This window comes from Mastomys coucha, unplaced genomic scaffold (assembly GCF_008632895.1).
Source record: "Mastomys coucha isolate ucsf_1 unplaced genomic scaffold, UCSF_Mcou_1 pScaffold8, whole genome shotgun sequence".
Lineage (NCBI taxonomy): Eukaryota > Metazoa > Chordata > Mammalia > Rodentia > Muridae > Mastomys > Mastomys coucha.
The window spans coordinates 66,837,845-66,862,028 of NW_022196914.1; the positions used below are offsets into that span (position 1 = coordinate 66,837,845).

Here is a 24,184-nt window from a genome sequence, read left to right on the forward strand (position 1 = left end):
CTGCCACCTGGATCATTTGAGTAGCATTAACTGGGTACTGATACACCACATGAGCAGGTATTATTAATATTATTCTCAGGCTGGAGAGATGGCTCAGTGGTTGAAAGTACTGACCGCTCTTCCAGAGGTCATGACTTCAATTCCCGGGAACCACACAGTAGCTCACAACCATCTGTAGTGAGATGTCTGAAGATAGCTACAGTGTACTCATTAAAATAAATTAATAAATAAATACTAATATTATTCTCACATTCACACACTGAAGTGAGAAGGTTAAGTTGTCCAGCAGATGTGAAATAGAGAAGCAGAGTAGAACACAGTTTGACTCCTCTAGAGATGGGGCCTCACTTCTTTCTTTCATGGCCTCTGAATACTTTGTACACTTCAGATTTGCATCACATTGAACAGAAAGGGCACTGAGCAACCACAAGCAATGACACAAAACTTTAACATATTCCCACTCCTTCTCAAATGAATTAAACAAGGTAAACCTCATGAATCTGAACTTTGTTGATTCAAAATTAAAACTTTGGTTACTATTTATCCAGTAATTAATTAATATTAATTCAGAATTAATGAATAAAGGAGTATTGTCACTTACAACTTTTCATACTTCTCACAAACAATAAAATCCTATCAAAAATCAGCCACGTTTTTGTAACCCCAGAGCCCACAGATATAAATAATTTTCCTTATACCTTCAGTACCAAAAGAATAGGTAAGCCATGAGCTTTCTGCTATTCATCCTGAATTAAATAAACTTAGTATAGGAAGTCATAGACAAAACAAGGATCTGTGAGGAAGACTTCAGGGTGAACAGCCTGAAGAAGAAATGACCTTCATGTGACCTGGGCCAGAGGCCTCTGTGGGTGGGCTGGGCATGGGGCTCTGTGGTGGGCTGGGCATGGGGCTCTGTGGTGGGCTGGGCATGGGGCTCTGTGGTGGGCTAGGCATGGGGCACCAGCTGGACAGAAAAGCTAACAGTCATTTTCATTAATAATCCATAGTTACTGGAGGCAAAGTCTGATGACACCGGCACCATATTCCCCATGTCTAAGTAGAGGGCATGGCTCTAGAAACACTGTTCTTCAATATGGAACTTCTTAGGCATTGCATTTCTGAGCAGGGTGGCCCTGCTTGGTACATCAACCATGAGCTGTAGGTGACGGTGATGTCCGAGTGACAAGGACCCACTGTGGATTCATTCAGCTGGACACCTGAACAGAAATGACGAGAAGAACCAAGAATGAAAAAAAATGAAAAGTAGATGCCACACCCGAGCCACTGACTGGACCTGTTCCTAAAAACTAAACCACCCCAGCAACATTCACAGAATTTATGTAGGCAAGGGAAAGAGAGAGTTAACAGATTCAAAAAGCCTCAGACATTAGCAAGAAAACATTGTGACTCGGGAAATTTCAGGTTACAAATTCACATATCTGTAAAGGTTATATCATACCTTTCTTAAAATAATTCTGTTTTAAATCATATTACACAGTTACTGTAAAGTAATTTTGACTTTTAACTTTCTGGTTAGTGGTTGTTGGATTTTTATGGCATATCAAATTGACATGACCCTTTGATTTACCTTCTTATCAGCTGGGTTTAAAATCTACATAAATATTAAAAATATATACTTTCAAAATGCATAAGAGGGGGATGGGAGAAATGGCTCAGTCAATAAAGTACTTGTTGAAAAAGCCTGAGGTCCTGAGTTTAGATACATAGCCCATATTAAAAGCCTGGTGTGGTGGTGCCTCCTATAATGCCAGCACTGGAAATGAAAGACAGGAAAGTGACACTCAGTGACCACTCATTTAGACAAATAAAAGAGATCTGGATTCAGTAAGAGACCCTGCCTAAGAACATAGGAAGGAGAATGACAGAGGAAGACCCTTGATACCAACCTCTGGCCTCCTTAAACACACACAAACACACACACACACACACACACACACATACACACACACAATGTTTAAATTCTATCTCCTTAAAAAGGTAGAGTGAAAATTGAAGGATTTTTTTTTCAATGACCTATTTACCTTTACCATCAAGTTGAATTATTCAGTGAGCATACTTCTTATGTTTCAACATCTTATTCTACTCTGAAAAAGACTGTGAATCACATAAAACAAAGAATAGGTGTTAATTGGTAACACACTGGACAGATAAGCAAGTTGTCAAAAAAAAATCCCACAACCATTTTAAAAGTGGCTGTTTCATTTAATTTGCAACACACAGATGAAATCAGTATTAAAAATGCAAGTGAAAAGCAAGTGGTACAAAATGTATGTATTGCAATGATTAGTATCCTGTGCAGAGGATCATGGGAAGAAATTTCAACATGAAATTTTCTGTATTTCCATCCTTGACCAAATAAGAAAGCTTAAGTATTTCAATATCAAAACTTGTACTTTCCATGTCATTTCCAAATCATAAACAAGACAGTTTCCTGTCATCCAGAGCTGCTGTTCTTGGAGACAAGAAGGATGCTGAGGATTTAATTAATTTTATTGGTTCCTAACTGTAAAGAAAGAAGGACTCAGCTCTCAGTTCCAGGTGTAACTTAGTGCTTTGATGCGCTAGAGCCAATCATCTTTCTCCACCTTGGTAATGTATGATTCCTTCTTTTCTCCCCTACCCCTGCGCACAGACTGATCAGTGTTATCCTCCCCCCTCCCTCCCTCTCTCTCTTCCTTCCTTCCTCTCTCTCTCTTCCTCCCTCCCTCCCTCCCTCTCTTCCTCTCTCCCTCTCTTCCTTCCTTCCTCTCACTCTTCCTCCCTCCCTCTCTTCCTCCCTCCCTCTCTCCATGTCTCTCCTTTCTCTCTCCCTCCCTCCCTCTCTCTCTTCCTCCCTCTCTCTCCTCCCTCCCTCTCTCCCTAACCTCTCCCTCTTCTTCCCTTCCTCTCTCCTGTTGAGGAAATTGTGGGGAAGACTGTTGGTGCCTCTGATAGATATGCTAATTAACTGCCTCTGTTTTAAGGTAACAGACAGAACGAATGGGGTTTTAACCAGAAAAAGAAAAAGAAAAGCTATTTTCTGTAAAAATCCAACCTTTACCATGTGCTCTGATAATCTCGGAACCCCTTGTGGTGGTCTAGCAGGCACTATTTTGTTGTTGTTGTTAGATATTTTCTTTATTTACATTTCGAATGTTATCCACTTTCCCTCGTTTTCCCTCCAGAAACCCTGTATCCTATCCTCCCTCCCCCTGCTTCTATGAGAGTGCTCACCCACCCACTCCCACCTCCTACCTACTAAGCAAATTTTCTCTAAACTACTTTCTGCACATAGGACATCAAACACTTGTTTAAAAGCCAGTGATTTGGAAGCCACAGTTTCCAACATAGCTCACTTTTTATTTCTTTTACAAAGGACTACTAGAAGTTCTCTCTTCTAGTTAGCTGAAAATTACTCTTCTGAAACACCTGCTTATTCTTGCTCTATCCTTGGAGGAATCAGAGTCAGGCTGCTGGGAAAAATAAAACAGTCTTGTGGTGAGGAGCAGGAATGCAGAAAGAGCCAAATCAGTGAAAAGTACTCCCACAGAGCATAACATCCACAGTGTGTGATAAGGGCAGCTGGGTGCAGATCACCACCATGATTTGCCTCAGACTTTCCATGCTACCCCATGTTTAAGGCAATCAGATCCTCTCAGCTCTACTGAATCAGTAGACACGTGAAGCTGGCTAATCAAAATATACAAGTTCCATTTGGATTTGCAAGCTGTGTGGAGAGGAGGAATCTCTCCTATCCTGAAAAAGGATGCTGTGTGAGAGGATGATGGTCTGCATAGCCCAGCACACAGCACAGAGACATCTGACCCTATATTTCAAAATCCTGAAGCCTTCATCTGTGCCTTCTGCTATAGCATCCTTTGGACATTTTATCTAAATAATTTAATAAAGTCCTTTTGAAAAGTACTTTTAAGTTATCAGCTTTACTTACTAACAACCAAAATAATTTTGATGAACACATACACACACACACACACACACACACACACACATACACACCTTCACTATTCCCAAGTTTTCCTGATACTGGTTCTCACTGGAAGATGAAGGCTGGTGTGAGCATTAGCGAGAAGAGGTTAGACAATATTTGGAGAAATAAGCGGTTAAGTACATGGTGCAAGAGAAACTTGGAAAAGTGAGAGATTAATAGCCCTTGGACCTTAATTTATGCCAAATCATGCCTGTGTAATAGGATTTCTTGGCTGTTAAGAGGACCCATTATTCCAAAAATGACCCTATATTAATGATCCATGATGTTCCTAAATCCCTTATAATGGTGAAGGCTTGTATCACAAAATCAAAAACATGATTTAATATCTTCAACCATGGGAAAAGTTTAGGAAACACAAAATCATCAGGAAGAGGCCTGTTTGCCAAGTGTGATGGTTTGAGTAGAAATGGCCCCATAGACTAATATATTTGAATGCTTGGTCATTAGGGAATGAAACTACTTGAAGGGGATTAAGAGGTGTGGTCTTATTGGAGTAGATATGGCCTTGTTGGAGGAAGTGTGTTGGAGGGAGAAGGCTTTGGGGTATCTTAAGCCAGGCCCAGTGGCGTGCTTTCTCTCTGTCTCTCTCTGTCTCTCTCTCTGTGTGTCTCTTTCTGTCTCTCTCTCTGTCTCTCTCTCTGTCTCTCTCTGTCTCTGTCTCTCTGTCTCTGTCTCTGTCTCTGTCTGTCTCTGTCTGTCTCTGTCTCTGTCTCTCTCTGTGTCTCTGTCTCTGTCTCTCTGTCTCTGTCTCTGTGTCTCTGTCTCTGTCTCTCTCTCTCTCTGTCTCTCTCTCTCTCTCTTTCTCTCTCTCTCTCTCCATGCTGCTTGTATATCTACTTAGAACTCCTACTTCTCCAGCACCATGTCTATTTGAGTGCTGCCATGCTCTTTGACATGATGATAATGGACTAAATCTCTGAATCTGTAAGCAAGTCTCAATTAAATGTTTTCCTTTATAAGAGTTGCTATAGTCATGTTGTCTCTTCATAGCAATAGAATGACAGTCTCTGCCCATTTCATGATTTTTCTAAAGTCGGGCACTGCTGCCACATTCCAACTCTCTGGAATAGCAAAAGAGGGACTCTTGCTTCTAGCTTAACTCCACAAAAGGATTTATTCCTGGCAGGTGTCAAGGTGTTAATTAAAAATGTCCACACAGACTTCTAGAGAGATTGTTTTTTTCAGGACAAAAGTCATGTCCTCAAATATTTCACTTGCTTGTCCCAGAAAAAAAGGTACAGTACTATTTAATAAGATACATTTGTTGCATTGACAATAATTAAAGCTAAAATATAGGTAACTGAAATATGTTTTCTTTTCCACCAAATGCTGTTGGCCTCATTACATCTTCCTTTCCTCTCCATAGCTGTTATGCACACTTTGCTGCATGTGTTTCTCAGCTGGCGGGTAAGCTATGAAATATTTGCTACTAATAAATTGCATTCCACCACTCAAGCACTTCCGCTTGCCTTCTCACCTCTGTGCTGAAAAGTCACTTCTACAAATATTCTTCAAAAAATGTAGCAAGGAATTGAAATGGCATTTCACTGCCAGCGAGTCAGCATCTCCCACCTCACTGAAGCAGCTTACACTCTTCAGGGCTTATGACTTAAGTGCTGGCATTTGCAGAGGGGAGGATAGGAAGAATTAATAAACACTGCCCCCAAGGACAGGAAACATGTGACACCCTATCTAGACCAATTGGCTTGCCACTGAACAATTCCGTGTAATATAAACATGAGGTAGTCTTGCCAATAGAAAGAAAAATCTGCAGACATTTGGGAGGATTTCCAGATGTATCAACTTATTCTTAGCCCTCTTGCAAACTCTGTATTAAGAAAGAAGTATAAGTCAATCTGTGGTAAGAGAAAAAAATTTCATCCTGCACTACAGACTACAGTATAAGTCTTTCTCTCTCTCTCTCCCTCTCTCTCTCTCTCTCTCTCTCTCTCTCTCTCTCTTTCTCTCTGCATGCACAGACTGCTTGCATCTCTGTTTCTGTGTCAGTGTGTGAGAGAATGAAAGAAAGAATTATCTCTCTGCATGTGAATCTGTATGTGTCTGTGTATGAGAACAGGAACAATTAATTATATTATAATTTTTGGATGCAAATACAGAATGAGTACAGGAACTAAGTACTACCATACTCTAGGCATCAAGCAAGCTTTGCATAGATAAATTGTGGTAAGCAATGGAGAAAGGGCCTGTCTACCCATATAATATATGCTCAACAAAAGTAAACTTCAGCATAGAACAATTTATGAATGCTACAGAAGTGTTAACCTAATCAAAGGGATTTAGGAAGATTTCTAATTTTGACATTTTGTGAACCTAATCACTGGGTTGATTCTTGAAAGATTGGGTATTAACTGTCTGAGAGAATTGGCATTAGGAGGATATTCTTGTGAGGCAAAAGAAAAAAGTGAGAATGTGATGGCTACATGAGAAATGAGGCCTTAATATCCAAGAAAGTAAGAGAAAGCAGTATGCCAACAGTGGAGTACTGCTTTTATAGAATTCCTTGTGGAAAAGGCATACCGTCCTTTCCATGTGCTTACTCTTCCATCACCTGTAGTCTTTCCCTCACATATATCTATATGGCTTACAGCCTTGCCTAGTCCAACTCTGCTCCAGTGTCTTCTACAGAGGGGCTTCCTCTAACTGTCCATTTAAACTTTCAATCTTTTTTATTCCTTATTTTATTTATTTACATTTCAAATGTTATCCCCCTTTCCAGTTTCCCCTCCACAAATGTCGTATCTAATCCCTCCTCCACCCCTGCTTCTATAACAGTGCACCCCTACCCACTCACCCACTCCTGCCTCACTGCCCTAGCATTCCCTTACACTGGGGCATCAAGTCTCCACAGGACCAAGGGCCTCCCCTTCCATAGATGTCAGATAAGGCAATCCTCTGCTACATACGCACCTGGAGCCTTGGCTCCCTCCATGCGTACTCTTTGGTTGGTAGTGTAGCCCCTGGTAGCTCTAGGGAGGTCTGGTTGGTTGATATTGTTGTTCTTCCTATGGGGTTCCAAACCCCTTCAGCTCCTTCAGTCCTTCCCCAACTCCTCCCCATGCTCAGTCCGATGTTTGACTTCATGCATCCACATCTGTATTGGTCAGGCTCTGGAAAAGCCTCTCAGGAGACAGCTATACCAGGCTCCTGTCAACAAGCAGTTCTTGGCATCAACAATAGTATCTGGATTTGGTATCTGCAGATGGGATGGATCCCTAGGTGGGGCAGTCTCTGGATGGCCTTTCCTTCCATCTCTGTTCCACTCTTTGTCCCTGTGTTTCCATTAGACAGGAGCAATTCTGGGTTAATATTTCTGAGATGGGTAGGTGGCCTCATCACTCAACTGGGGGCCATAACCTCTGGATATCTCTGGATATGGTCTCTACAAGTTCTCTCTCCCCTTTGTTGGGTATTTCAGCTAATGCCATCCCGGTTGGGTCCTGGGAGCCTCTTGCTTTCCTGGCATCTGGGACTTTCTAGTGGCTACCTCTAGTTCCCCATCCCCCACTACTACACACCCCTGTTCAATTTCCTGCCCCTCCATACTTCTCCCATTGCCTCCCACACCTGATCTTGTCCCCCTTTTCCCCTACCTCTTCCTCTACTTCCATGATTATTTTGTTCCCCCTTCTAAGTAGGACTGAAGGAAGCATCCACACTTTGGTCTTCCTTCTTCTTGAGCTTCATATGGTCTGTGAGTTATATTGTGGATGTTCCGAGCTTTTTTCCTAATATCCACTTATCAGTGAGTACATACCATGTGTGTTCTTTTGTGATGGGGCTACCTCTCTGATGACATGAAACAAAATCAAAGAGAGTCTGACCCTGAAATACCAAGTGAATATTACAGAATAACACTGTAAAACTTGCCAAGATGTGTTACAAAAAGAAAAACAAAAACACATAACAATTCATGCTAGGCCAGGCTGGGCCAGAGCAGCCAAGATGGCTGACTTTGAGGCTCGGGTGTCAGATGAGAAGGTACACATAGCAGCTAAATTCATCACCCATACATCCCCAGGGAGTTTAATGAAGTATTCAATGGTTTCCGGTTAGTGCTTAATAATGACAATCTTCTCAGGGTAGGGGCAGCACACGCATTTGCCCAGTATAACATGGATCAGTTCACACCAGTAAAGAAGGCTTTGATGACCAGGTCTTAATTACAGAGCATGGTGACCTTGGTAACAGCAGATTTTTAGATCCAAGAAACAAAATTTCCTTTAAGTTTAATAATTTACAAAAAGAAGCAAGTGACCAAACAGCCAGAGGATGTGGATGGAGGCTTAAAGTCTTGGAGGGAATCATGTGACAGTGCTCTAAGTCCCTATGTGAAAGATCATTATTCCAATGGTTTCTGTACTGTTTATGCTAAAACTATAGATGGGCAACAGACCATTATTGCATGTATTGAAAGCCACTAGTTTCAACCCAAAAACTTCTGGAATGGTCACTGGAGATCAGAGTGTAAGTTCACCATCACACCAGCCCAGGTGGCTAGAGTGTTCAAGATTCAGGCTCATTATTATGAAGATGGAAATATTCAGTTGGTTAGTCATAAATACATGTAGGACTCAGTAACTATTTCTAAATGAAGTCCAAACTGCCAAGGAGTTTATTAAAATCATAGAGTGCAGAAAATGAGTATCAGACAGCAATTAGTGAAAATTATCAAACTATGTCAGACACCATGTTCAAGGCCTTCCTCCAGCAGCTTCCAGTTACCCTCACCAAAATGGACTGGAACAAGATACTCAGTTACAAGATTGGCAAAGAAATACAGAATGCTTAAAGCTTGTCTGTAGGAGTCTCCAGTACATGGAAAGAAAAGGATTCAACAAGGTGTGGTCATATGATAAATAAGTGATTTAAAAACAAACAAGAGAGATATTTTGCTAGTTAACAAAGTTAACAGATCTTCTAGCCTCATAGAATACTGTTAAACCTACAGCATTGTCTTGATTCTTTTGTGTGTGTGTTCCTGCTTTGTAATTTTCTGTTATCACTATATCTACTTGAAAATCTTTTTTTTAAATTCTGCTACATTTAATGTTGAAGAGATATATCCTGAAGTCATTTTACTGTTTAGAAAATGTCCTATGGCTTTTAGTGATCCTCAATAGCTAAAGAGGCTACATTACCAAGAGCTAAATGGACAGCACACCCCTTCTCTGTCCAACTGCTTTGATCATTTATAGCATCTCACAATTGTAGTTTTCAGACATTTGGATTGGGGCTTTTGGGGTACCTATTACATATCCTTCCTCTTTAGGCCCTAGCCCTAAGTTCTCTTTGTCAGTCCATAGAGTTCATTTTTATTGTAAAGGTTACAGGCACTTTAATACTTTCCAAGGACATTTAGATGTAGCCAGTCCTGAAGCTTTTTTTATAAGAATTGTCACACTGAGACTTTTTCCCAAAGTTCTACTATGTTTAAGTGTGTTGAAAAATTAAAACACAGGGTCAGAGTCTAGAAGTCTTGATCCAGTCTGACCAAGTCTGGCCATACCAAGTTTTCATTCTTATCCATCCTTGTTGTCTCCCGGTGGGTGCTCTAGGACTGGGACGAACAATTATCTGTGGGAGCAAGCAGTTAGTAAGGAAAGACACAGAAGCCAGGTAGAAGTGATAAGAGAGCTTTACTGTAATTCACTCAGTATTTATAGTTAGGCTTGGGAATCAGACCCAGAGGAATTCGACACTTGCCCATAACATAAACAGGAGAAAATCCATTAACACCAGACCAGAAGGAGATCTTGAAAGGAAGATCCGGTAAACCTTTAACATAAGTATGAGACTAGCTAAGTCTATGATCTAAGGAGCAGCAGTCAGGACTCCTCCACACAGCAGGTGCTCAACTCCAGCTTGCAACCTGTCGGGGCTGCTTAAGAACCAAGTCACTCCCAAGCAACAAGGTTGGGGGAAGGAGTCCACACATCCTGGGTCCACTTTTCGCGTAAATGGCAATCCTGCAGGAACGCCTCAACAGATGTTGGCATTCTTAGAAGAGGTTTGCCTATTAGTATTGATCTTTCATAGTTGAGAACTGCTGACACATTGTGGATGTAGTAGACTATAAACCTTGAAAACACAGACATTGAAGGAATAATAGGTTTCTTTGCTTTATGCTCTCTGGCAGGATTGATGCGAAAGCAGATGAATAAGCAGCTGTGTCCCTCACAAAGCTGGAATGAACCAAGGGCTCCCAGGCAGCATCTGTCTGTCGTCATAACCTGGTACTTCAGAGAATGCTAGTGCTTCCTTCTAAACAGGATGTAAAATTCATTCCACGTTAATCCTTCTCCATCATCCAACCTGCATAGAACTCATGTAACTGTGATATAGCTGCCTTCCCAGGTATATTTCAGGTATATATGTGTGATCTCAGAACACACAGGTAGTGTGATATGACCTATGACAACTGGTAACAGTGGATTCATTCACATTGTTTACACTTCTATGACCAGGCCTTAGGGGAAGGTCAGTTGTTGTTTTTTTTTAAGTAGTGTCTTCCTACTGCCCCCTAAAACAAGTTAAAAAAGAGGGCGTTTTGTTTCAATTTTGTTACAGTCAAGCAGGAGTTTGTTTATAAATGAAAGCTATGTAAGCATTTTTGTTTATTTCAAATAAAATATATTTGTATTATTTGTCATATATACTATCCATCCATGCCACACTGTCTTCTGTACCAAGTAGTCCAATAGAAATACACCTGTTTTGTTCTAAAAAAAATTTCATGCTATACAAAATTCTAGTGAAATCACAAGTAAGCATATGGAGAAATCCTGAGACTGCCAAAGGGTAGGATGCCCTGCCAGTCCTCTTGTTCCTGTCTTTAGACACTGGGATCATTCCAATTGAGGCCACAGATCCTGGTTGAATCCCAGAACCTGAATGCTCAACAAAAGTAGTTTTAGCCACTGCTGGTAATAGTGTACAGCAGCCATAAATTCCGAAACATTTGGTAAAGATGCTGCATAATCTGATTTCACCAGGAAGGCACAGGCTCAGGATTTACCAGCTTGAAGGACAGTGTATATCAAAGTGTCTGTATCTCAGAGCCTAGTTAGGAAGAGCTGAATGCAATGTCCCAATAAAATCAAAATGCATGGTACTGGAAACCTGCCAACTACCTAAGGCTAGTGAAATCACAGATCTTGGAAGATAACCTAACAACCCCACTTGATTAAAACAGCAAAATTTCTAACTACATTCTAAATATTATTTTTATATTCACAGGTAAGTGTAGTTCTCACTCCTCATCAAGGAAACATTTTTTGCAATGGACAGAGACCATTATAAAAAACTATATCCAATTAAAATGCAGAACCCATTTCCAACTGATATATCTAGATCGCAGGTCCTGAACATGCTTAGGGATTTTCAGAAGGGAATGCAGAAAACATTCTAAGAGCCAAAGATTTTGTTACCTAGAAATGTCAGAAGTTACACCCATGAAGTCTTACCAGCACATCTGCCTAAACATGACCTGAACAAAGATGACAGCAATAGACATCCCAACGTGGAAGGCAGAAAGGTCATGAATCCTCAACCCCAGACAAAGAATTACAATTAACTACAGAATACTCAGAGAGAAATAGTCTTACCCAGGAAAGAACACACCAATTGATTATTCAATACCAGAGAGGTACCCTGAAAACATATGTATACAAGTAACATTATGCAAACATACAGTTACATACATACATACTTACGTACTTACATACATGCATACAAAATAACAATGAAGAGGCCATTAATTTGAAAGAGAACAAGGAGGTAAATGGGAGAAGGTTGAAAGGGGAAGGGAATGGAGGAATGATAGAACTATATTATAATCTCAAAAAAGTTTTAAATGTTATTTTTTTAAATCCAGGGGATAAAAAAAGACAAAACACACACTCATCCTCATAACAGAGAAATGTGATTGTAAACATACAAATACTCCTTATGACTTTGAAACCTGTGAAATCTCTGAAGATAATCTCGGCTTTTTTTATATGAGTGTTTCAGCTGTTGGTGAAAGCTCATGGCATAGACAACGCAAGATTAAGAAGCCAACACCCTCAAATTTCTCTATCATCTCCAGAATGAGGTTCTATTTTTTCCTAATAGACAAAGGGAAATATCTCTTATCCCATGTTTGTACATATTACCATAATTATTTATTAAATATTCTTTAACATTATCATCTCTATTTTGCCCTCTGTGACACATTGTACATGCATGTGTGCTCACACCTGTAAACACACATTCTAGCAAGAAGGAGCTACTTGAAGTCATCACATGTACATAGCAGTTGCACATCTCGGAAGTTTTGGTCATCACTTTCACTGCCTAGTCTACGCTATGTTTTCTTCTCATTTAAGACTCATATTAAGCCCCACCTTGCTTTTCTCCTCTTTGTAAAATCTACTCATTCCTTGATTCAGAGGTGGAGAGAATTGATTGTTCCTCTATTTGTTTCTGTATCATTACCTAACTGGGAGCAAGTAGCCTTGTTTGATTTTTTTTCCAGAACCTCCTGAAATATAGGGTTAGTCTATATATGGAAGGAATGGAAGACAGAAGGATATCTCTATAAATTAGTGGAAATATTTAAAGACCCTATCAGTGGCAGTGGTACTTATCTGTCCTTACGAGGGGTGAGTAATCTCCCATTTGCTGTTGTCAACATCACTTTTAAATAAAAGAATCTAAAAGGTATTATGGATCCTCTTCAAGTCATAATGTGAAATGTATTAAAATTTTGATTGACAAGTAAATAAAAATCTTGTCATAGAAGCAAGCTTGGGGAATCACATAAATGTTCAGTCTACTTTATAAAGATTTTCAGAAAAATTCAAAGAGACATCCCACAAAATAGCAAGTCAGCACAGAGCACTTGTGTGTTCTATATGCATTCTATACCAGAATTCTCTAGGAACCTCCTTTGATAAGAGCATATACACACAGTATTTCACACAACGAGGTTCTGTGAATCAGTGAGACTCTTTAAAGTGTGAATCTGTGGCATAAGTAAAAGAGAAGACAGATATGCATTTAGTGCAGAGAAACGGACAACAAAGTTAGTGACCTCTATCCCTGGGAACAAGACAAAGGCTGAAAACAGCTCAAGAGAGAGAGAGAGAGAGAGAGAGAGAGAGAGAGAGAGAGAGAGAGAGAGAGAGCGCTAAGGCTTGCTTAGGGTTTAGCTTTCAGTCTTCATCCATTTTTAGACAAAGACTATTACCCCAGCTCCACAGGAGGCTTTAAAATTTGAACTTTTGTAACACATTTGTTTCTCAGTGGGAAATGGAACAAAACATTTAATTCTGTAGAAATTTCTAAAGTAATATTAATGATCACCTAATTATCATCTTATTCTTAAAATACTAAGAATAGCAGCTAGCATATAAGAATTAACCTTAGTCCATGATACAATGTTATCAGTTATTTTAATAAATAGCCCTTTATTTTGATAAACATATAACTTTGTGGAAATCAGTACAGAAAGGGATAGATCATCTTATATTTTTAACAACTGGGAATTTTTATCATTTCAAGAACCTCTTAATTTACAAAGGTTGTATGAAGTCAAGATTGAATGGAAACAATATCTGGAATTGTAAAATGAATTTTCAGAAAAGGAACCTAATTCTGACAGAATTTAGGAAGGAAAGCCAATAACTCTGTTTCCCATTTTAATATCAAATAATAGCCAATGGTGCTCTACCTGCTGGGGAGACAAGAGGATAATCAACCACATGAAGTGACAAAAGAGCTTCTCGAGCACACCTTAAGCTGAAAGGAGAGCCAGCATGGGTTCATTCCCCCAGCCTTCAGTATTACTGACATTCTGCAGTTTTAGTACCAATCTTTATTCTTTTTCCTGATTCTATTACCAAACATCACATAATCCTATTTCTACATACTTAAGAATTCATCTCTTTTTTCCATAAAACATATATCAAGATTCATTGTAATTTTAGCTGCTAAGTGTTACAATTTCATCTTAGAATGAGATAATTTGTTTAATACCAAATAATACAGTAATGTACTTTATAACAATAGCATGGTCAACAACTGTTGTATACATTTATATCCAATCATTGTCCCACACATGTTACTGGCCAGTATTGCAATACATGTGCTACTATTCTGTAAGTAGAACCTTTTGGTGTTTGCAGAATAATGAAATTGTCAACCAATACATTTCTGAATATAGACCTTAAATCCTTTAGTAACAAACAAATATACAGTTAAATTATTGATAGATTGATACATAGATGATAGACAGGTAGAAAGATGATAGATATAGATATAGATATAGATATAGATATAGATATAGATATAGATATAGATAGATAGAGATAGTATATAAATAAAACACAAATTAATACAAGTAATATTGATGAAATATGAAATTTACATAGCTGTCTTAACTTCTAGAAATCCAGTATATGTAGTTCCAATAGTTCCAATAGGCAACTAGAATCTGTAACATTCACAAAACCTGGGTTTAACCCTTAGGACTCTAGTCTCAGATATCAGATCTATTCTAGGGACAGATTAACAAGAATAAAACCATCATACAGAGGATACATTTCCTCAATATGCTCCAAGATCTCCCCCAAGAGGGTTTACTCAATTTTGCCATTCCCAAAGCTTGCTTAGTCTACATTCTGGTCTGCGTGTACTGGGATAACTGGAAGGCTGATGGTCTTGGAAGTATTGATGATCTCTTTGATCAGAGGCATATCCAGATTGATGTACATTGATGCAACCTTGCTTATGGGAAAGTCTTTGAGGCTGCCCAATGCTCTGTGCCCAGGGTGCGCCCACCTTAGAGCCTGGCTCCATCTGTGCCCTGTACCTCAGCATCCATGGGTAGCTGATCCAAGGCTGCCCCTGGATGCCTTGTCTGGAAGTACCTCTCCCTACATTCCCCAGCATGTTCTCCAAGAATTCTCTTAACAGGTAAGAATGTTTGAAAACATCCATTGTACCAATTCACAACCAACACAATTTATAATCAACCCTTAAAGTCATCTAATTCTATTCCCTCCTTCTATATCTCAAAAAAAAAGACAAAGAGAAAGAAGAAAAAGAAGAAGAAGAAGAAGAAGAAGAAGAAGAAGAAGAAGAAGAAGAAGAAGAAGAAGAAGAAGAAGAAGAAGAAGAAAGGAAAGGAAAAGCAAAGAAAAGAAAAGAAAGGAAGAGAAAAGAAAAGAAAATAGAAGAAAAAAGAAAGAGAAGTTTAGCATGGTATGTTTAAATCAAAATATCAACAAAATTCCCACAGTGTATATGTTGGTTTACATCATTTAGCTGCAAAAGATTATAAATATGGCTGATTATATAGTCATGATGTTATTTATGATTGTTATGCTTTAATTTTCCTATAGACTGGTAGAGCATTCACTATTAAAATTCAAATATTTTAGCAAGAATACTGATTTCACACATATGAATTCACAGAGGCTATGGCATCATGCACAGTTCCTGTACAGGTTCAAGCCAGACAGAGTCCAAATACTGAGAAGGGGACGTGGACATAGGGTCCCATCCCAAGCCAAGAAGCTATCTCCAATTGACGCCTATTGGCAAAAGGAGAATTTAGTTTTTCCCACATCTCACTGTGTGTACAAGCTACACTTAAAAGTAGGCCCCATGCCCAGCAGTATATGGCCAACACAAAATTACCTCATTGGTATTTCTGTAGAAATTTTGTAAAATACTGCTTTGTTTGAGAATTCATTGTCGTAATATTCTTTTGCAAGTATGTTATGGTTTCTGACTTTGTGCTTTTTGTGTGTGTGTGTGTGTGTGTGTGTGTGTGTTTCTTTGTTTTCTTCTGTTTTGCTTGGTATTTATGTCTGTCTGTTTGCCTTTTTGTTTTCTAAAGAGAGAGAAAGAAAGGGCATGGGATCGATGAAGAGAGATGAGAAAATCCAAGAAGAGATGAGGAGAGTAAAATGTGATCAAAGTACATTGTATGAAAGATATTTATTTCAATGAGATACATATTTAAAATTAAATAAAATAAATTTAAAGAAAAGTAATAGTGACAAGGTGGTGCTATGATCCACACAGAGACATATATAATGATTGTCTGTCCCTCCTTGAGTATGATTGGATGCATGGCGAGGTCAGTCTCAGCAATCCCTAAGGAAGTATCCCTTCAACACATGATGATCCCTGACTTCAGCATTTACATTTACCACATCCACTATTTTAGTAAGTTTTAAAATGAAAGTACCCAAATTTTTCATTTCTTCTGCTTTTATCTTCTGCTATTCTTATATTTTAAAAACAAAACAAAATAGACAAGAAAGAAAAATCCTTTCTATATAACCTCTAAAATATGCCATCTCCCAGCATCTGGAATCCATATGAGCATTCGCACCCAGGCTGCAGAGTCCTCTCATTAGACACAAACAATCTACAGAACATCAATTCACCTTGAGATTTTGAGAAAATAAAATGAAAACAATGTCATTTTAATATTGTCCAGTCTGAAGGCAAAAATAAGGTCACACTGCAGGCTTCAGTATCAAGCTTCCTTCTTTTCTAGATAAGTGAACAACAGATACTTCTGTGATTGTTGTGATTTTAACCATGCACAGCTTACCCTATGAGATTTATTAATTACCCAAAAGAAGAAGTGTCCCCTCTTCCCAACAGCATTACTCCAGAGCAGGCTCCTCTCCCTTGAATCCTACAGATATCATATGATGACAGTTCAGATTTTGAAGGTCTTTTTTTAGATCTGTTAAGGAGCTACCCCCACATATATGTGTGGGGCACATTTTCCTCTGCAGCAACAAGTATTGTCCTCAACTTACCAAGTTACAAATATGTTATTTGTGATGCATGGCTTAACACACAGGAGTGTGAAAGAGGAAATATAAATGTGTGAATATGGTCTATTGGAGAGTTGACTCTCCCTTTACTTATGGCCAGTGAATTGTGCTTTGGTAGCTCAGAAAGAATGCCAATATGATATACTTCAACTGTTATATATACTTGTGGGGTTTTATTGTTCCAACATGTGAGTCTTTTCTGTTCAAATATTATCTTTGGCCAAAAGAAATTCCTTAACCTTGATCTCTGTGTACTATTGGGATGACTCAAAAAGTCTTCGGAAGCTTATACTTTCAGACACAACGTATGTCTCTGACTGATGCCACGTGTGTGTGTTTCTGTGTGTGTATGTGAATAAGGGTGGGGTAGGGGGAAACATACTCATAATGAACTGTCCCTTGTAATCCTAGAAACTGTGGAGTTCCCTGCTCTGTGGTTCATGAGAGAGAGACTCAGATGAGTCAGTAGTAAAGTTCTTATCCAGTCCAACTCTGCATCCAAAGGGAAAGGAAGATAGACATTTCAGCCTAACAATGGTCAGGTAAAGAGCGAGGACTGTTTGTTCGGCTGGTGTTTGTTTTTATCTAGTCCTTCAGCAGACTGGGTGAGGTCACCTACACTGTGGAGAGCAATATGCTTTACTCGGCTCACCGACATACATGCCAATCTTACTGAGAAACACTCTCACGAGCACACTCCAAATCGTTAAAAAAATATATTGGGGCTCCTCAGAGCCTAGTAAGCTTGGGACAAAAGCTTCTTATTTATCCTAAGAAGCCAGCTATTCTCTTCAATATCCGATTTAAGCGAAGAGTGAAAGCAGCAAGGTCAAATACAAAGTTTCTGTACTAACAAGGAGCTATCAGGTTGGGATGTGACAGGTGCTTCAGTTGCTAGACCTTTGTAAGCATTTACAGGCAAGGAAAAGCTTTAGAAAAAAATATGAACATAAATAAAGATACAGAAAATGGTTTCAAAGAGAAAAACAAGAAATGTGTCTGGGAAATACAAAAAAAAAGAAAAAAAAAAAGCTGAGCAGTGATGATAATTGCAATATCATCTTCCGATAAGAAAGGCCCTTTCAAAGTGTAGGCACACAGCCATGTTATTCAACTCTGCTGGAGAAAAGAAGCAAAAATAAAAATACTGGGTCATACATAATGTCATCGTCACCTAGGTTTGAAAAAGGTCCATTGAAGTCTGAAGATGGGATAGAGGGTATGCAGTTGTTTATCTAAATGCGGAGACCATCTGCCCTCTCAGGGGACCTACTTTGGAAGCTTGAAGTCTCTGCTGTTTGTTCAAATACAATCTTTTCCACCTGTCACTGTGAGAAGTAGATTAGCTTCTGTCTAATCCATCCCAAATGGCTCCACGGAAAGCTGCTTTATGGCTACACAGAAAGGAAGGTGGTTTGGGATGTGGACCTAGCCCCCTGTAGCAGATCTAGCAACTACTGTGGAGGTGGGAATAAGCAATGAGCTCCTCAGCCTGCTGTAAAGCCCACAGGAGCTCCCCAATCTCTCCATGCATTCCTCCTTCATATAATCACCACAGCCATCCGCACCCTCAAGGTGATAACTGGGCAAAAAAAGGAGGGCTTCATTATTATGGATACCATGAAACACCTCATAGAATACAGGATAAACAAAGCTGTCTTTAACCTAAAATCAACTCCGTGAAGAGATATAGTCATGAGGACAGTGCTTTTCGTAGGAAACAGTGACACATTTTTAAACATCCACATAATAGGATGTTACCAACAAACACTTCAAATAACTCCACCTTTCTAATGAATGGTCAAGGTCAGGGTTGGACGACTGGAGGGGAAAGCCCTGATAAACTTCACTATCCAAATGGACGATTTCCTTCTGGAAGGGTCCACACAAGGACAGCAATGTGACCACTTTTACGAGCCCAGGAAGCAACATGGGGAAATTTCACAAGAAACACATGATGTGACAGAGGAAATAACCAACAGCCCTAATAATGCCACAGATAATTTTTTTTATCCTCTCCAAAGCCTAGAAGCTACATTCTATTTTTATACATTTTTTGTGTTGTTGATTGACAAGAAAGGACAAGGTAAAAGCAGACTTTTTCTTTCATAAGTTGTTTGACTACACTTCACAAATCCTAGATTAGATGGAAAAATACAGACACTGCCAAGTTCACTCCCATTTATCTGCTGCTTCCTTTCTGTGTGCATAGGTGCTCAGCAGAAAGAAACAGAGTTGATTCAAATGCATTCTTTAATCACATAACCAAAGTGGTACAATCAGTCTATTTCTCAGTAGGACTAGCAATTGATACACCAAAGTTACAGCCACCATAAATCATTTTGATGAGATAGTTATTTAGAGATTGATTTAACTAAAACCTTGACTCAATAGTTGCATCTTTTATTCCACTTTTTTCTTTACAAAATATATAGCAAAGGAAAAGCTTTAGAAAAGAATATATTCAAGTTTTTAAATATCTGACTATGATGAGCTAAATGGTAGTCCCAGAGGAGAAATGTAGATCTACATCCCTATCCCTAGAGCCTGTGATAGTTGTCTTATACGGAAAATAATATTTCTTTGTGTGGCAAATGATACTATTAAAGGTTCTGAGGACCTCTCTGAATTAGATAAGTAGCCCTAGGTGCAATGACATACACCTTTATATAGTTGAGATAAAGACAGGGATATGAGGTGCCAACATACAGAGGAGACCCACTGCAAACACAAGCAAATAGATGCTGGTCAAGATATATTGGCAGCCCTCAAAGTTAGAAAAAGTAAGAAACTAATCATCTCAGAGAGTATCAGAGGATATTATTCCTGTGTCAACACCATTGACCCCTTCCCTCTAAAACTGTGGCAGAAACAATTTCCTTTGTTTTTTTTTTCTTTTTTGATTTGTGCATATAAGCATCTATGCAAGTGTGAGTGTGTAAGGACAGAAGATGCTGTCAGATCCCCTGGAACTAGACTTACAGGAGGTTGCGAGTTGCCTGATACAGGTACTGGAAACTGAATTCAGGTCCTGTAGAATAACATCAAGCACTCTTAACTACTGAGCCACCAGGTTCCCACTGGTTCAAGCCACCATGTTTGAGATAATTCTTTACAGCAGCCCAACAATTCCTAGCAACCACATGGTGGCTCACAACCATCTGCAATGGGATCTGATGCCCTTTTCTGGTGTGTCTGAGGACAGCTACAGTGTACTCATACACACAAAATAATTTTTTATTTATCTATTTTTTAAATTATCTTTAATCCTCTTTTACAGTCCTGTCATTATCGCCCTTCCATCCGCACTGATAGTTCCTCATTCCATTCCTCCTTCCCCCAAACCCCACCTCCATCTCCGAGATTATCTTCCCTCCTCAGTCCTACTCCCACCCTACCAAACCTCCCCACTCCCTGGGGTCTCAAGTATCTCGAGAGTTAGGTGCCTCTTCTCTTACTAAGGCCAGACCAGGCAGTCCCCTGATGTATATGTGTCCAGGGCCTCGTATCAACTAGTGTATGCTGCCTGGTTGGTGGCTCAGTGTCTGAGAGATCTCAGGGGTCCAGGTTACTTGAGACTGCTAGTATTCCTATGAGGTGACCCTCCATAATTTCTTCCATCTTTTCCCTAATTCAAACACAAGAGTTTTTGGCTTCTGTCCTTTGGTTGAGTATAAATATCTGCTTCTGTCTCAGTCAGCTGCCTGTTGGGACTCTCAGAGGGCAGCCATACTAGGCTCCTGTCTGTAAGCACATCACAGCATCAGTAATAGTGTCAGGCCTTGGAGCCTCCTCTTGAGCTAGATTCCAAGTTGGGCCAGTCACTGGACCTCCTTTCCCTCAGTCTCTTCTCCATTTCTGTCTTTGCAGTTCTTTTAGATGGGAACAATTCTGGGTCAGAGTTTTTGACTGTGGGATGGCAACCCATCCCTCCATTTGATGCCCTGTTTTCCTGCTGGAGGTGAGCTCTATAAGTTCCCTATCCCCAATGTAGGGCATTTCATCTAAGGTCCCTCCCTTTGAGTGCTAAGAGTCTCTCACCTGCCAGGTCTCTGGTGCATTCTAGAGGGTTTTCCCACCTCCCTCTTAGAATTAATATCTAAGAGTCACAGGAACCACAGCCAGCACATGTTGGCCCCTGAAGCTATAAAATCGAGTACACTATAGACTGGAGATGGTCTTATACTATGTACAGACCAAAGTCCAAAGAGAGTGAAGTATCATCTCTCTAATCTGCAGAATAGGAAGACAAAGGAAGGGCTGAGTGGCTCAGCTCATACCCACAGGAAAAAAAAATGTGCAATAAGATAAGAACTCTCCCATTTCCCTCTGAGTTATAGATGCCAACTATTGTCTTCAAACCTGAATTTCTGTAGTGAACCCCTTTCTCTCGTGTATTTGCCCCTACTCTCTTCTGCTGAACTACACAGACTGGTGTGCAAACCTGGCCTGGTTAGTTCTCCCTCAGTCCACACCCTCCAGTGACTGTCAGTCTGTCCTTTCAGCTCATCAGTATACTTGTCTGTCCCCTCTATCCCTAGTCCTCTGATTCCTATTTTCTCCTCAACCAAAGGATTTTGTTACCGGTGCCTCACTGAAACAGCTCAAGAAATTTACTGATGCTGGCCAATTGCCTGGCCTTGCAGCAGCACTGGTAGAGCCAATATTTCTTCCTTCCCAAATCTTGAGACTCCTCCTTCTTAGTCTCCTAGGCTAACATTTCTTCCTGAGATTCAGCCTTGGATGGTATTCTAGATAGCTTCCTCTAATCCCTTGGTTTCAAACATGTTCTGGTAACTCCCTTGTGAACCTTCAGTTTAGATTTGCCCTATTCAACATCTTCTCATACTTATTTACTAATTATCTTACCTTTCTCTTGGCCAGGTAATTTTTTTATTGGACATTTTTTTAATTTACACTTCAAATGTTTTCCCCTTTCAGGTCTCTCCTTCAGAAATCCCCTTCCCCCTCCAACCTCCCCCTGTCTCTATGGGGGTGTTCCCCCACCCACCCACTCCCGTCTTCCCACCCTGGCATTCCCCTACACCCTCAGGCTCAAGGGCCGCTCATCCCACCGATGACCAACAAGGCCATCCTCTGCCACATATGCAGCCAGAGCCATGGGTTCCTCCATGTGTACCCTTGGTTGGTAGTTCAGTCCCTGGAGCTCTGGGGGTCTTGGCCAGATAATTTTTGATGCCCTTTTGATTACTCCATACCTTCCTAATCTACTTCTTTTCAATACATAGAACCAATATCTCCCCAATTGCTCAGGAGTGAAACTTTACAAGTCTACCCTAATTCCTTTCCTTCTTTCATATTCCATACCTACTCCAACAGCAAATCATATGAGCTCGCCCCTTAGATATATTCTGAACTCGAGCAGACCCTATCCCTTCACCCTCATCCAATAGTCATTCCCACAAAATGATTACAAGAGTCTTAAAGCCATAAAACAATAACTACCAGTTAACATCTCAATGTATCCTGTTGAGCACATTACCACATCAAATGGAAATAAAAAAACTCAAAAGATCCAGGATACCCTTTGTCATCTGCTCTCCTCTTATACTTTGGATTATGTCCCTCTGCACAGCTTAGTTCTGCACTTGGAACTGTGCCAGGGTCAGTCCCATCCTTTGTGTGTTTAACATCAGCTCAGCTTCACAGCAATTCTGCTTCATCTACTTGAAGTACCTTCTCTTGCTTCCCAAGTGCCTTCTTTCGTCTCTTAATTGAACGTGACCTCAGAGAAGGCTTCCTGACCCAAGGAAACCCCCTACCCTATCACTACTTCCTACATTTCTCTATCTAACTTCCTAGCATTTTCTAGTGTTTAAAATCATTGGATTACTCCATTAGAATGTTTGATATCTGGTTCTCCCATTGGAATATCAGTTCTCTTTTAGACAATGACTTTGACATTTTTGACTCTATGTCCCCAAGCACTTTGTCTATAACTGATAGTTAGTAAATATTCATTGACTGACTAACTGTAAGGCCTTCTGAGAATTTTTTCATTCCCATCTCCCATAGGCTTGGTGGCATATCATTCTTTGTCCATGACATTAACTGCTATATTAACATTCATGCCATTAATTGTTATATTCTTTTAATAATCTCCTTTCATGTTTGCCAGTTTTGAATTTCTCATCCTTACAACTAAAGGACTTTTATTAAAATGTTTGAAATGATTCTATATGCTGAATCTGAACATTAATCAAAGATCCATGAGCACAGAGATAAGAATCAGAGTGGGGAAAATTTTCAGCCCCTACATTCACTGTCTATTCTGGTCCAGACTTCCCTGATACAAACCTAAAACCTGGCTTCCAAATTATATCTGAGGAAGTAAAACTGAAGACACCATGGTCCTCCTGCTTTCTATAGCCAGGACAACCTATATATCCTTTGTCCCAAAAGAAGAGATAAGTTTTAGACAGGGATATTTGACATCTGACTTGCCACTGATCTTGAACATAACTTGGGCATAAGGGTTTAATCATTAAGTATAAGGCAGCATGATAATAGTACCTTCCCAGAAGATAGAAGATCTGGATTCCAGTTCTGAATCTCCCCCTATCTAGTTCAGTGGCTTTGGCAGATGACTTTGCCTCGCTGGGGCTCAGATCCATGGGCCGCAACTCTTTCTTCCATAGCTAATAATCAATGATTATTTGTGCACCTGTTTCCTTTTTGTTAGTTCTGTTTTAACAACCAGTTTCTTCTCTTGCTTTCCTAGGAGATTTGTAGCTTTGGAATAACAGCTGTCTCTGTTTTGCTTGCAACTCACTTCTGCTCAAGCAGGAATGCACATGGCTCCCCAGGCAGAGAAATGTGTGATGGTTGATTTGCACCTTGCTGTTTGGATATATGCAATGGCAAGTTGGAGCTTTCCTGGGTTCACAGCACTGAAGGATAGCAGGCATTCAATTCCGTTTAGCCCAGAGGTGTTTTTGTTTGCTTGTTTAGTTTGATGCAAAAACACATTTACTCAGGTGCTCAGTCACAAAGTGAAATGTGGCTCCACAGAGCTAAACTGTGTGCAATGGAATTCAAGCAGCAAGCCATATACCTCTGCACATTCAAAACTTTGTACACAGAGCTTCACAAATGGGATAAAGTCTGATGATAGTCTGCATAGACACTGTACAACATATACATATGCTAACTCACCTCTTCATGACTAGAAGCTAATTTGAAGCCCAATATAGTGAATTTCTGTGTACCAAAGTCTTAACTCAGCCGATTTCTATGTTGGTTTTTCACTGTTTCTGATCCATTACTATAGTTACCTGACATCCTCTAAAAA

General features: G+C 39.8%; 1 pseudogene; it reads left to right on the forward strand.

Annotated features, from left to right (window-relative positions):
• The first annotated feature begins 7,972 nt into the window (after positions 1 to 7,972).
• LOC116083499 lies at positions 7,973 to 8,819 on the forward strand (annotated as a pseudogene).
• The last annotated feature ends 15,365 nt before the right edge of the window (positions 8,820 to 24,184 follow it).